The sequence below is a fragment of the Oncorhynchus nerka genome, linkage group LG11 (assembly GCF_034236695.1).
Source record: "Oncorhynchus nerka isolate Pitt River linkage group LG11, Oner_Uvic_2.0, whole genome shotgun sequence".
NCBI lineage: Eukaryota > Metazoa > Chordata > Actinopteri > Salmoniformes > Salmonidae > Oncorhynchus > Oncorhynchus nerka.
In genome coordinates, this window is record NC_088406.1 from 47,296,010 (window position 1) to 47,311,824 (window position 15,815).

General features: G+C 45.0%; 1 protein-coding gene across 1 annotated transcript in view; it reads left to right on the forward strand.

Moving 5' to 3' along the window:
• The first annotated feature begins 515 nt into the window (after positions 1 to 515).
• The window catches only part of LOC115137013 (pleckstrin homology domain-containing family G member 3-like), a 54,517-nt gene continuing 39,217 nt past the window's right edge, over positions 516 to 15,815 (forward strand). The window contains exon 1 of the mRNA XM_065024608.1: positions 516 to 1,034. The gene's annotated coding sequence lies outside the window, so the exon portion shown is untranslated. The remainder of the gene's footprint in view (positions 1,035 to 15,815) is intronic.

Genomic DNA, 15,815 nt, shown 5'->3' on the forward strand with positions numbered 1-15,815 from the left:
CACCACCACCACTCTGCGATGCCACCTCTGAAATCGCCTCACAAGGTTACAAATGAAAGAAACATATCTGTATGATCTACTGACAGGATGTTTACATACTATCTAATAATGTTGACGTAGTACCTTAACATTTAGACTTATGTACCTCGCAATTTCAACTTTGTATCTGAAAATGTTGACTTGTGTATCTCAACAATTTGAGATAATATCACAAAATTCTGACTTACATAAATGTCTCTCCATTTTTTTTGCGCCTGAGTATTTTTCTCCATTCATACAGGAGTAATAAAGCCCTAGTGCACTAATTTTCAATATATATATTTTTATATTAATTATTTGTGTATTGTGATGTATCAGGGCCCTTAATTACCGCGGCTATTCACACAGGCCTACTGTTAGACACTATAATACTAATAGTGTATGTGTAATGTAGTACTGGTAATTAGAGACGTTCGCGACGCCTTTTCGAGGAGGAAAGAAAAGGAAAACCATATACGTGCATGAGTTTTCAGAGGCGGTGGGAAATCGGTCTTTTCCTCGGACTCTGGGGGCACTTTTATCAAGTGCTGGGTGATATACGTTGGGGAGATCTAGAGCTGCATTGATGTGTCACATTTTCCCAGGATTGTCATTCAATTGCGAACGCTCGCATGATGTGAAACCGTTACTTTGTGACGATGATCGATCAGGTGAAATAGTGATTCAAGCCAAAGGGGATGGTTCCTGGCGTCAAGCAACAAGCGAGGCTTGTGCCAAGAAGGGGGAAGATCAAGAATTGAAAGCGGGGTTTAATTTCTCGTTTTTGGGGGGTCTTGTGTGCCGAAGACACCGAAATCAAACTGTTTTCCTGTGAGAGAAAGGCGTTATCCACCCCAAAGCGTCCGGACTGTGTGATAAATCAACAACATAGTAGAGTGACAAGGCACAGGTTGAGTCAAAGGAGTTTATCGGAGTGCGGTTGGAAGAGGAACACTGATCAAGACAACAGCACAGCAGCATATGTTTTCATGTCTCCTCTCAACACACCTGTAAAGGTAAGTTTATGCTCTCTATAATAATGTATTATTAGATGATAATGCCAAGTGATTTATTTCGTTTCACCTCACTGAATGACAACGTCGCATGATTAACACCCCTGGACAAACCTATGATAAAAACATGTTTATGTTTTTTGTTTCTCTGTTTTATATGAATGTTATTAATAGCTATGTGCATACTCTATCCTCTCAATCTACATACTTTAAGCTATGTAGGCGTATTGTTTCATATTGATAATGGCACGTGTTTGTCTGCCACAAAGTGAATGGGGATAGCCTTTGTATAGTAGATAAGACACAGATAATGCCGTATATGTATTACTGATCATATAAACGATTTACTGGTGTAATAATAACAAACTTTCTGAGCCTGTCAAACAAAACGAATGAATGTGACTGATCATTTTGCGGCCGCGTTGAGTCATTGATAGCATATTCTAATGAGTACGCAGAGACGTGATCAAAAACCCACAGTTGAATCAAAAATGATTTATTTGGCCACAGTAACATTTCTGTAGTTATTCACCATAATCTTCACCACAATTTAAAGTGTTTAATAGAATATTTATTTGCCGGTTTTGAAAGCCTGTCCCCGGCGCTCTTGCCAAAACCGCACTGTAGCCTACAGTACTGCATGCAAGGGAATGTCCAAGATCTCATTCAGAGATGCTGAAGCAATGTTTTCATTTCAGACTTTTTGGTCTGGTTTCCTGGACTATAGATTAAGCCTATAGTCCTGGACTGAAAAGCATGTTCCTTAAAGTAGCTCAGGAGGGCCCTTCTTGCTCAAACAACATGAAGTTCTCCAGCAAATCAGCTGGAAAGTAATCTATCCAGAGTGGACAAATAAAACATCTTAGTATCCCTTATGATCTTAATTAAAGCCATAAAGATTCTCTTAAATTACTAGAGGGGCTGTGTCATAATATAACGGGGCAAAAATGTCAGCCATCTTGTTCAGGGAGAAATCCAAAACCAGTCTCATTGCAAATGAATGGCAGTAGAGGCTTTTGTGATGCATTTCCTGCTTTTATTTATGCAGGAAAATAAAAGTAAGGCATGTGATGTATCAGAAATTGTGTGATAGAACTATAGCCAACCTAAAATATTGTCATATAATTATGAATACAGTTTATACACTTTTTATACCAATTTTCTGTATAAATAGCCTCTAAAATATATAGCATAGCATTGCTGGATGCTTGTTTCTGCTTGTCTCGAAGGGCATTCTAAAGCGGCCGTTATTTCCCTATAACAGATGGTATATTAGCACGGTATAATTCAATGGCTGTAGTTCATTCATACTGTACGTGTTCTATGTTAGAGCTGCTTTTGAAAGCAAAAGTCAAATTTAAAACGTTATTGGCATTGTTGAATTCGATTTTCATAATAGTGAGCTAGGACTGAGGATTTGGTTAGCTAAACAATCAAGTCTATTTGTTTGGTTACCAAGCCAACTACTGTAGCTATCTAGTAAACTTGCCTCCTACTTCAGTGGGTGTTGGACACATTTCTACCTGTCCTCCCCTTGTTCGGGCTTCGTTCGGTGGTCACCGGCTTTCTAGCCATCGCCGCTCCATTTTTCATGTATCCATTTGTTTTGTCTTGTTCCCTGCACACCTGGTTTTCATTCCCCAATCAATCTACATGTATGTATTCCTCTGTTCCGCATCATGTCTTTGTGTAAGATTGTATGTGTTACGTGTATTTTGTCTATTGGTGTTTTTGTTACGCCCCAGACATCTGTCTATGTTCCGTGTTTTTGGGCACGTTGTTTGTGCTTTTGATATTTTACCGGAATAAAGTGTGCGCCTGTTCACTTCACTCTGCTCTCCTGCACCTGTCTTCGCCTCCAGTACACATCAAGTGACACTACCGGCAAGTGAACAAATGTCTAGCTGCAAATGTGTTAAATTATAGCCATGGTATAAAAGGGATAATCAGTTTAGCGCTCTATGTGTTCTCTGGAAAATAATGCAACTCTTTGGAAGGTTAGTTCCACTCCGCTAGCATGTCGTTGAACACACCTTCCACGTCGTTCATTCTTTTCCATAGAGCGCATAGCCCCTCGTTGATTATCCCTTACGTAAACAGACCACAGATGTCTCAAATGTTGTTTTATTGGAAAGCTGTGAGTCCTATTATATGATACAATATCATTGCTTGTTACATTTGTGACTTGTCTAAGTCCTCAACTGAATTGAGCCAGAGTATGGCTGTGGAGATTGACTGCATTGTTTAAATAGAATGTAGGCATATTGGCAGTTGATTTGAAAAATGTATCATTCCTCTAAAACTGTCAGTCTAGCTAACACACATACAGTGCAGAAATTGTATTCATATTCATTGTTTTACACAATATCTTATAGCAGCACTGGAAAACCATGGTTGACCAACTCCCTGACCAACATGGCTGACCTTGGGACCATCATGAGAAGGTTCATGGCCATTCTAGTATTCTAATTCCTAATTGGGCACCCCTCCCCATTCCCTCTCTTGGCCCTTGACAGCATATTAGTCATGGGAGAGATCATGGCAGAAAAAGAGAGTGACGATTGTATTTGTGTAGTAATAGTTTAATCTGAAACAATCACAGTCATCCCTGGGTATATTTTCAGTTGAAGCCGGAAGTTTACATACACCTTAGCCAAATATATTTAAACTTTTCACAATTCCTGACATTTAATCCTAGATAAAATTCCCTGTTTTAGGTCAGTTAGGATCACCACTTTATTTTAAGCATGTGAAATGTCAGAATAATAGTAGAGAGAATGATTTATTTCAGCTTTTATTTCTTTCATCACATTACCAGTGGGTCAGGAGTTTACATAGACTCAATTAGTATTTGGTAGCATTGCCTTTAAATTGTTTAACTTGGGTCAGCTGTTTCGGGTAGCCTTCCACAACTCTCCCACAATAAATTGGATGAATGTTGGCCCATTCCTCCTGACAGAGCTGGTGTAACTGAGTCAGGTTTGTCGGCTTTTTCAGTTCTGACCACAAATTTTCTATAGGATTGAGGTCAGGGCTTTGTTGTAAAGTGGCTGTTCCACTGGATGTCTTAAGGTGAACGCACCAATTTGTAAGTCGCTCTGGATAAGAGCGTCTGCTAAATGACTTAAATGTAAATGTAAAATGTTATGGTCACTCCAATACCTTGACAGTTGTCCTTATGCCATTTGCCACAACTTTGGGGGTATGCTTGGGGTCATTGTCAATTTGGAAGAACCATTTTCAACCCAGCTTTAACTTCCTGACTGATGTCTTGAGATGATGCATCACTATATCCACATAATTTTCCTACCTCATGATGCCATCTATTTTGTGAAGTGCACCAGTCCCTCCTGCAGCAAAGCACCCCCACAACGTGATGCTGCCACCCCCGTGCTTCACGGTTGGGATGGTGTTCTTCGGCTTGCAAGCCTCCCCCTTTTTCCTCCAAACATAATGATGGTCATTATGGCCAAACAGTTCTATTTTTGTTTCATCAGACCAGAGGATATTTCTCCAAAATGTATTATCTTTGTCCCCATATGCAATTGAAAACCGTAGTCTGGCTTTTGTTATGGCGGTTTTGGAGCAGTGGCTTCTTCCTTGTTGAGCGGCCTTTCAGGTTATGTCGATATAGGACTTGTTTTACTGTTGATATAGATACTTTTGTACCTGTTTTCTACAGCATCTTCACAAGGTCCTTTGCTGTTGTTCTGGGATTGCTTTGCCCTTTTTGCACCAAAGTACGTTCATCTCTAGGAGATAGAACGTGTTTCCTTCCTGAGCGGTCCTGCGTGGTCCTACGGTGTTTATATACTTGCGTACTATTGTTTGTACAGATGAACGTGGTACCTTCAGCCATTTGGAAATTGCTCCCAAGGATGAACCAGACTTGTGGATGTCACGCCCTGACCATAGAGAGCCCTTGGTTCTCTATGGTGTAGTAGGTCAAGGCATGACTATGGGGTGTTCTAGGTTATATATTTCTATGTTGGTGCTCTTGGTATGGTTCCCAATTCGAGGCAGCTGACTTTTTGTTGTCTCTAATTGGAGATCATACTTAAGGGTTCTCTGTTCCCACCTGCTTTGTGGGATATTGTTTTTTGAGAGAGTGCATGTTGCACCTCAGTACTGCACGGTCATTGTTTGTTTTAAGTTTCACTTAACCTGTTGCGACGAGCAATCCCGTATCCGGGAGCGTAATTATAGCCTCAAGCTCATTACCATAACGCAACGTTAACTATTCAATTAAATGAAATAAATATATTGGCTCACAAGCTTAGCCTTTTGTTAACAACACTGTCATCTCATATTTAAAAAAAATGCTTTTCAACCATAGCTACACAAGCATTTGTGTAAGAGTATTGATAGCTAGCATAGCATTAAGCCTAGCATTCAGCAGGCAATATTTTCACAAAAACAAGAAAAGCATTCAAATAAAATAATTTACCTTTGAAGAACTTCGGATGTTTTCAATGAGGACACTCTCAGTTAGATAGCAAATGTTCAGTTTTTCCAAAAATATTATTTGTGTAGGAGAAATCGCTCCGTTTTGTTCATCACGTTTGGCTAAGAAAAAAAAACGTATCCGAGAGTGTAATTATAGCCTCAAGCTCATTACCATAACGCAACGTTAACTATTCATGAAAATCGCAAATGAAATTAAATAAATATATTGGCTCACAAGCTTAGCCTTTTGTTAACAACACTGTCATCTCAGATTTTCAAAAAATGCTTTTCAACCATAGCTACACAAGCATTTGTGTAAGAGTATTGATAGCTATAGCATAGCATTAAGCCTAGCATTCAGCAGGCAACATTTTCACAAAAACAAGAAAAGCATTCAAATAAAATAATTTACCTTTGAAGAACTTTGGATGTTTTCAATGAGGAGACTCTCAGTTAGATAGCAAATGTTCAGTTTTTCCCAAAATATTATTTGTGTAGGAGAAATCGCTCCGTTTTGTTCATCACGTTTGGCTAAGAAAAAAACCTCAAAATTCAGTCATTACAACGCAAATTTTTTTCCAAATTAACTCCATAATATCAACAGAAACATGGCAAACGTTGTTTAGAATCAATCCTCAAGGTGTTTTTCACATATCTATTCGATGATAAATCACTCGTTGCAGTTTGGTTTCTCCTCTGTTCAAAATGGAAAAATGCACGCACCTGGAGATTACGCAATAGTTTCGACGGAGGACACCGAGCGGACACCTGGTAAATGTAGTCTCTTATGGTCAATTTTCCAATGATATGCCTACAAATACGTCACAATCCTGCAAACACGTTGGGGAAACGATAGAAAGTGTAGGCTCATTCCTTGCTCATTCACAGCCATATAAGGAGACATTGGAACACAGCGCCTCCAAAATCTGGCTCACTTCTTGTATGAAATTTCATCTTGGTTTCGCCTGTAGCATTAGTTCTGTGGCACTCACAGACAATATCTTTGCAGTTTTGGAAACGTCAGAGTGTTTTCTTTCCAAAGCTGTCAATTATATGCATAGTCGAGCATATTTTCGTGACAAAATATCTTGTTTAAAACGGGAACGTTTTTCATCCAAAAATGAAATACTGCCCCCAGAGGTTCAAGAGGTTAATAAAGATGTGGAACTCCAATCATGCTGCGCCTTGGTGCGTCTCTCCACACGATCGTGACAGAATATCCCACCAAACAAGGACCAAGCAGCGTGCAACGATGGGGAAAGTAAGTTGGACCTGGGAGGAGATCATGGGAGGACACGAGACCCTTCCTTGGCAGGAGTCGCTGAGGTCGCAGGAAGGACAGCGACGACGCCGGGGACCACGGCCACAAAACCCCCAAGATTGTCTGGGCAGTGGAGAGTAACAGAGCCTGTTTGTGAGTCGGAGGAGGAATTTGATGAAAAATTCCAGAGAGAGGTGGTAGCGATGAGAATGCTGCAGCACAGGTGTGCTGAAGAGCGTGACACCAGTCTGGTGCCATCTGCACTGGTTTCACGCATCTGGCCTCCAGTGTGCCTCCCCAGTCCAGTGCGTCCTGTGCCTGCTCCCCGCACTCGCTCTGATGTGCGTGTCACCAGTCCGGTGCCACCTGTACCGGCTCCACGCATTAGGCCTCCAGTGCGCATTCACAGTCCAGAGCTGCCGGCGACGGTTCACAGTCCAGAGCTGCCGGCGACAGTTCCCAGTCCAGAGCTTCCGGAGACGGTTCCCAGTCCAGAGCTTCCGGCGACAGTTCCCAGTCCAGAGCTTCCGGCGACGGTCCCCAGTCCGGAATCTCCAGCAATGGTCCACAGTCCGGAACGTCCAGGCACGGCGTCCAGTCCCGCTCCAGGGCAGGAGCCTTCCTTTGCGACGGTGCCCAGTCCAGTCACGGCGTCCAGTCCTGCTTCATGGCGGGAGCCTTCTTCTGCGCCAGTGCCCAGTCCAGGCACAACGTCCAGTCCAGCTCCAGTCCTGCTCCATGGCCGGAGTCTTCTTCTGCGCCGGTGGCCAGTCCAGGCACGGCGTCCAGTCCAGCTCCAGGGCGGGAGCCTTCCTATGCGCCGGTGGCCAGTCCAGGCACGGCGTCCAGTCCAGCTCCATGGCAGGAGTCTTCCTCTGCGCCGGTGGCCAGTCCAGGCACAGTGTCCAGTCCTGCTCCATGGCCGGAGCCCTCCTTTGCGTCGGTGCCCAGTCCAGGCACGGTGTCCAGTCCCGCTCCAAGGCCGGAGCCTTTCTCTGCGCCGGTGCCCAGTCCAGGCACGGCGTCCAACCCAGCTCCATGGCCGGAGCCCTCCTTTGCACCGGTGTCCAGTCCAGGCCCGGCGTCCAGTCCCGCTCCAGGGCAGGAGCCTTCCTCTGTGCCGGTGGCCAGTCCAGGCCCGGTTTCTAGTCCTGCTCCATGGCGGGTTCCTTCCTATGCACCGGTGGCCAGTCCAGGCACGGTGTCCAGTCCTGCTCCATGGCCGGAGCCCTCCTTTGCGCCGGTGCCCAGTCCAGGCACGGCGTCCAGTCCCGCTCCAAGTCCGGAGCCTTACTCTGCGCCGGTGCACAGTCCAGGCACGGCGTCCAACCCAGCTCCATGGCCGGAGCCCTCCTTTGCGCCGATGCCCAGTCCAGGCACGGAGTTCAGCCCGCGTCATGGCCGGATCCAGGATCTGAACGGGGGCTACGACCGACCTGCACCGGAGCCGCCACCGACACTAATCACCCTCCTCAGGTTTTGCCGCACCTTTGGTGGGGGGGTACTGTCACAACCTGACCATAGAGAGCCCCTGGTTCTCTATGGTGTAATAGGTCAGGGCGTGACTACGGGGTGTTCTAGGTTATATATTTCTATGTTGGTGCTCTTGGTATAGTTCCCAATTAGAGGCAGCTGACTTTCGTTGTCTCTAATTGGAGATCATACTTAAGGGTTCTCTGTTCCCACCTGCTTTGTGGGATATTGTTTTTTGAGAGAGTGCATGTTGCACCTCAGTACTGCACGGTCATTGTTTGTTTCTAGGTTTGTTTTAAGTTTCACTTAATAAAGATGTGGAACTCCAATCACACTGCGCCTTGGTCCGTCTCTCCACACGATCGTGACAGTGGAGGTCAACAATTTTTGTTCTGAGGTCTTGGCTGATTTCTTTTGATTTTCCCATGATGTCAAGCAAAGAGGCACTGAGTTTGAAGGTAGGCCTTGAAATACATCCACAGGTACACCTCCAATTGACTCAAATGATGTCAATTAGCCCATCAGAAGCTTCTAAAGCCATGAATTAATTTTCTGGAATTTTCCAAGCTGTTTAAAGGCACAGTCAATTTAGTGTATGTAAACTTCTGACCCACTGGAATTGTGATTACAGTGAATTATAAGTGAAATAATCTGTCTGTAAACAATTGTTGGAAAAATGACTTGTGTCATGCACAAAGTAGATGTCCTTAACCGACTTGCCAAAACTATAGCTTGTTAACAAGAAACTTGTGGAGTGGTTGAAAAACAAGTTTTAATGACTCCAACCTAAGTGTATGTAAACTTCTGACTTCAACTGTATAGTCAAAAGGTGGATAAATTCATATCAGCCAGGTCTTCAGCAGGGATCAACTGGTTGGAGCTATTTTCAAAGAACATCCCTCCTTCAATGTCACTCACTGCCAATATAAACGGACAAGTCATCCCCTGCAAACATGTTGTGTGCATATGCACCTATTCAATAGCAAACACAGATTATTCACTGGCACTGAACTGAACTGGAATAGAGTTACTTGTCTTCTTTGACAAGCCTTCTGAAGATCTTCGTTGGACGCTTTCCAAACGCGTAATTCGTCATTATTCTCTCGTCCAACACAGTCCGGACGAGACGAGCATTCGAGTCAAGTGGCAAACACTTGACAGGCAAGGCCTTTGGTGTGGCAATCTTAATCATTCCTCTCTCACAGCAAAACATCTATGAAAACACGCAGTGAACTGTGTTTTTCCTGTCTCTTCCTTATTTTGAACATGGCCATGTAGCGCGATCGTACACATCATCTTGGGAGCTGGGCTGAAGCCGGAGTCTTAGGGGAGAAAGGGTATTGTTTGGCTATTTGGACCATATCAAAGGGAAGAATGGGAATAGGAGTTGGTCATGGAATTTGAACGGAGCAACAGGAAGCGTCCCAAACCCTCCCTCTCTGCCCTGAGTTTTTAGGCCCCTGCAGTCTGGAGCTTACATGCAGATAAGTCCTGTTTGCTTTGAAAGCTGGCATTCCGTTCCTTCCTCAGCCCAGTTCCAGCCCTTTTGAAATAGAAAACAGCCCCCTCTCTTTCAGCAACTTGTCCTGTCTTCGTTCCCCCTGACTCCCTAACTTCAGGAGTGTGAGCCCCTTCCCCCAAATGCTCAGAGGGAATAGGCGTAATCCCCGTATCCTCCTGGAGCACAGGTCTCCAGCTCCAGGAATTTGGAGGAGTTTGGACTGATGAGCTTCCCAGCTCTGTGCAACTGGGTCCCCCAGCAGAAGCAAAGAGACAGCCAGCAAACACCAGCCATGCACATCTGATTATACAGCACAGTCAGAAACCTGCACACAACAATGTACTCTTGGTTTGGCCTCTAGATATGTATAAATTCAGTGATGTATGGAAACAAAAGTATGCATATGTTTTATTGGTCTATGTGGGTTTGCCTGCATATGATGAAAGTATATGTCTTTGAATGGCAAGATATGGTGATCTGTATTTTGGTCTTATGTCCTTTGAAGCAGACACACACGGCTCTGATTTGACGGTCACTTTTTAGGACTCTCTACATCCTAAATTAACAATAATTGTAGAGCATTTGGCTGGGGCAGAGAAAGAGCTACCATATTCCTCTGAGAAGAGCAGCCTCTACGCTGCTCAGAATTTAGCGGTGACAGTGAGAGAACGGGATACCACAATATTACGGACCTCACAGCTCACTTAGTGGCCTGTGGAGGAACAAGACCCTGGAAGCGTTTCAAAAGGCAAGAGAGGGAAAGAGAGGGAAAGAGACAACAGAGGGAAAGAGAGAGGGTGGAGAGACATTTTTCTCCTCTCCTCTTTGTCCTCTAGTCTTTCTCCCCTCCTCTCCTTTTTCTCCTCTTTCTCCCCTCAGCTCCTTTTCATCTTCTCCTCTCTTCTTTCTCCTCTATCTCCCGTCCTCCGCCCTTTCTCCTCTTTCTCTTTCTCCTCTCCTCTCCTTTTTCTCCTCTCCTTTTTCTCCTCTCCTTTTTCTCCTCTCCTTTTTCTCCTTCTTTCTCCTCTCTTCTTTCTCAACTTCTCCTCTTTCTCCTTTCGTCTTTCCCCTCCTCTTTCTCCTTTCGTCTTTCCCCTCTCCTCTTTCTCCTCTCTTCTTTCTCCTCTCTTCTTTCTCCTTCTTTCTCCTCTCTTCTTACTCCTCTCTTCTTACTCCTCTCCTGTTTCTCCTCTTTCTCCTCCTCTCTTCTTTCTCCTCTTTCTCAACTTCTCCTCTCCTCTTTCGTCTTTCCCCTCTCCTCTTTCTCCTTTCGTCTTTTCCCTCTCCTCTTCTCCTCTCTTTTTCCTCTCTTCTTTCTCCTTTCGTCTTTCCCCTCTCCTCTTTCCCCTCTCGTCTTTCCCCTCTCCTCTTTCTCCTTTCCTCTTTCTCCTCTCTTCTTTCTCCTTTCCTCTTTCTCCTTTCCTCTTTCTCCTTTCCTCTTTCTCATTTCCTCTTTCTCATTTCCTCTTTCCCCTCTCGTCTTTCCCCTCTCGTCTTTCCCCTCTCGTCTTTCCCCTCTCGTCTTTTCCCTCTCCTCTTCTCCTCTCTTCTTTCTCCTCTTTTTCCTCTCTTCTTTCTCCTTTTGTCTTTCCCCTCTCCTCTTTCCCCTCTCCTCTTTCCCCTCTCGTCTTTCCCCTCTCGTCTTTTCCCTTTCCTCTTTCTCCTTTCCTCTTTCTCCTTTCCTCTTTCTCCTTTCCTCTTTCTCCTTTCCCCTCTCCTCTTTCTCCTTTCCTCTTTCTCCTCTCTTCTTTCTCCTCTCTTCTTTCTCCTCTCTTCTTTCTCTTCTATCTCCCTCCTCTCCTCTTTCTCCTCTCCTGTTTCTCCTTTCTTCTCCTCTTTCTACTCCTCTCTTCTTTCTCCTCTCCTCTTTCTCCTCTCTTCTTTCTCCTCTCTTCTTTCTCCTCTCTTCTTTCTCCTCTCTTCTTTCTCCTCTCTTCTTTCTCCTCTCCTCTTTCTCCTGTCCTCTCCTTTTTCATCTCTCTTCTCCTCTCCTCTTTCTCTTCTCATCTCCTTTTTCTCCTCTCCTCTCCTCTCCTCTTTCTCTTCTCATCTCCTTTTCTCCTCTCCTCTACTCTTTCTCCTCTACTCTTTCTCCTCTCCGTTTTCTCCTCTTCTTTCTCCTCTCTTCTTTCTCCTCTCTTCTTTCTCCTCTTTCTCAACTTCTCCTCTCCTCTTTCTCCTTTCGTCTTTCCCCTCTCCTCTTTCTCCTTTCGTCTTTCCCCTCTCCTCTTTCTCCTCTCTTCTTTCTCCTCTCCTCTTTCTCCTCTCTTCTTTCTCCTTTCCTCTTTCTCATCTCTTCTTTCTCCTTTCCTCTTTCTCCTCTCTTCTTTCTCCTGTTTCTCCTCCTCTCTTCTTTATCCTCTCTCAACTTCTCCTCTCCTCTTTCCCCTCTCCTCTTTCTCCTTTCTCCTTTCCTCTTTCTCCTCTCTTCTTTCTCCTTTCCTCTTTCTCCTCTCCTCTTTCTCCTCTCCTCTTTCCCCTCTCCTCTTTCTCCTCTCCTGTTTCTCCTTTCTACTCCTCTCTTCTTTCTCCTCTCTTCTTTCTCCTCTCTTTCTCCTCTCTTCTCCTCTCTTCTTTCTCCTTTCCTCTTTCTTCTCTTCTTTCTCCTCTCTTCTTTCTCCTTTCCTCTTTCTCCTTTCGTATTTCCCCTCTCCTCTTTCTCCTCTCCTGTTTCTCTTCTTTCTCCTCTTCTTTCTCCTCTCCTGTTTCTCCTCTTCTTTCTCCTCTCTCTCCTGTTTCTCCTTTCTTCTCCTCTTTCTACTCTTCTTTCTCCTCTCTTCTTTCTCCTTTCCTCTTTCTTCTCTTCTTTCTCCTCTCTTCTTTCTCCTTTCCTCTTTCTCCTTTTGTCTTTCCCCTCTCCTCTTTCCCCTCTCCTCTTTCCCCTCTCCTCTTTCTCCTCTCCTCTTTCTCCTTTCGTATTTCCCCTCTCCTCTTTCTCCTCTCCTGTTTCTCTTCTTTCTCCTCTCTTCTTTCTTCTCTCTCTCCTGTTTCTCCTTTCTTCTCTTTCTTCTCCTCTTTCTACTCCTCTCTTCTTTCTCCTCTCTTCTTTCTCCTCTCTTCTTTCTCCTCTCTTCTTTCTCTTTTCTCTCCTTTCTCCTCTCTTCTTTCTCCTCTCTTCTTTCTCCTCTCTTCTTTCTCTTTTCTCTCCCCGCCTCTCCTCTTATATTGGGGAGCCTTTTGGTTTTCCTTGAGGCAGCTGGGATTTTATCCCCATGTGCAGGTATGTATATTGTGTGATTGTATTTCCGTGTGCCAGTGTGTATATTGTGGTTGTGTGTGGCTGTGAATGTGTTCATTTGTGTGTTAGGTGACTCAGGACCACACTGTCTCTTGGGAAGGTTTTCCATGTGTCATCAATCCCACCTCTCCCTCTCATGGCACACAAACATAAATGTGTCTCCTCCCCCAGGTCCATGGCCCCCACTATTTCCTTGCGACCCCTTCATTGTAAATACCCCGTCTCCCCATCCTCACTCCTCCAACTTACATCCCCATCTCTTTCCCAATACCTCTTCAGCTCTTTCTCTTCCAACGTCTCTGCCTCCCTGTCTCCATGCACTGTGTATGACACCTTTCTGCCTTTCCTGGCACCTCTGCACCCATTAACCCCCCCCTACAATACAGTACAAAGACAGCAGACTGTGTTGTCACCCCCTACAGTACAGTACAACACCACACAGACAGACACTTAATTCTCTTCTATAGTACGTCTCAGCATCTATAATTGGTCCCGTGCATGCACAAAGAGAAATGGAATTTCCCTCCTGGCACGTGGAGCCTTTTGGATCCCAGTGCCTCCCCCATTGCCTTTCCTTATGGCCCCATTCTTGACTACAGCCGATGACACTTTTATAGAGCTCCAGGAAGTTTGGATGTTACAGCTTTACCAGGCCAATTTGATGGATTTCCCCCCATCCCCTTATGGAAGTTCTCCAGGGGATTGATGGCCAGAAAGGAGCAGAACACAGGATCATTCTAGTCTCTTGTCTCTGATTGCTGACATCACAAGGTCGATGTCAACTGCCCCATGCCATGCCGGTTAGTGTCCCTGTTACACCAACCTTTCCCTGGTGGCGTCTCCACATTGTTTCTCCGGTAGTTGCTCACGTGTAGCACGTTACTGAACAACACAGCTGTTATTTTGATGGAGCGGCTGCTTGACGTAGTTAACCAGAATTGCAACTTCTGCATAAACAGCATCCTTTCATAAAACGGGCCTACATAGGCCAACAGATGTTGACCCTAAGTCAACCCGGCTCAGAAAACTGTCCATCCCACCCAATTGGAAATCTTCTAAAATCATATTTTGTGTTCGTCGTTGGCCACAGCACCACGACTGTGTCCGTCTGCTTCAAATAACTTCCGACGACAAGTCCAGATCATAAATAAAGTGTCTGCTATGAAATGACACATATTACATCTGTATATTTAGATTAACATTTAAATCAATGAGTTTTTAACCTTTGCTCCTCTGAACCTACTGAGTCTACTGTAATTCACCATGACTCAACAAAATGCTATGTATTATCTGCCCCTGGTCAGCTGACTCGACAGAAGAATATTGTCTCTGACTAGACTTCTGAGGGTCCTACTAATTTAGTGCTTGGAACGACTGAGTGTTCAGCTCATTAATTGAGCGCCAAGATAACAAAAGAACAACTGTTGCGCGGCAGGACCATGAGCGAACGGAGACAACATACCGGGTGCCCTACTTACAGTACAGCAGCTTATACTCCACCTCTGGACCGGATCTCTTTAGACTAACACCCTTACCTCTCTTGACCAAACACAGTTTATTCTATGTGCCTGTGTGTATGTTTCTGGGCGACTGTAGGAGTTTGTCTATGTGTGTTAGTGTGTGCTCCACATGCGCGTGCCGTCCCCCTACCCAGCGTTTTCCATTAGGATCATGGGCTTGTCCAGCCCTCCCTCCCCACTCCCTCCCTGACACAAAAGAAGCCCTTTGTTGTCTGAGAGAATAAGGAGGTGGCAGGAGAGAAGAGTCTGGGCTGTGGCCCACTATGGGCTGCTGGGCCTCTCTGATCCAGGGGGAACGTGGAGTCAGCTGGTCCTCTGACAATGGCCGCTGCCCGCTCTGCCTCTGGATGGACAATGGAATGGCCTCTGTCGCTGACGCACGTCCCCATTGTTGTGGTCCCCAGCGGTCATCGTCCCTCTCGTTTTTGTAGCCCCCCCCATCCCCCTTGCCTCCAAAACGGACCCCATCTGTGACCCTGTCAACTGTTGAACATCCCAAGGTTGCCTCCCCTCTCCCTCCCCACACGCATACTGTGTGTTCAAGAGTACATTGTGTGCGTGTGTGTGTTCAGTAGGTTGACCGTTTCCCTCATCACATCCTTGACACAGATTCCAGGGAAGTTTGAGGTCATAAACACTGCGCTGTGAATTGCGCTGTGAATTTGGTTATCTGTCAAACCCTGACCTTAGAGATCCTTTTAATTCTCTAATTGGTTAGGTCAGGGTGTGACTAGGGTGGGCAATCTATGTTTTATATTTCTTTGTTGGCCGGGTATGGTTCCCAATCAGAGGCAGCTGTCTATCGTTGTCTCTGATTGGGGATCATATTTAAGCAGCCTTTTCCCACCTGTTGTTTGTGGGATCTTGTTTTTGTGTAGCTGGCCAGAACGTCACGTTTGCATATTTATTAAACATGTGGAACTCTAAGTACGCGGCGCCTTGGCCCATTCATTCAGACGAGCGTGACATTATCTAAAACCACAATCTCACAAGTTGTAACGGCTTTCTTTAGGTGAAGTAGAGGCGGACCAAAATGCAGCGTGGTGGTTATTCATGTTTTTTAATTTATAAAGACACTACACATGAGATAACTAACAAAAACAACAAACGTGAGAAAACCTAAAACAGTCCCATCTGGTGCAAACACAAAGACAGGAACAATCACCCACAAACACACAGTGAAACCCAGGCTACCTAAATATGGTTCCCAATCAGAGACAATGACTAACACCTGCCTCTGATTGAGAACCATATCAGGCCAGACATAGAAATAGACAAACAAGACATCCAACATAGAATGCCCACTCAGATCACACCCTGACCAACCAAAACACGGCGACCCTAC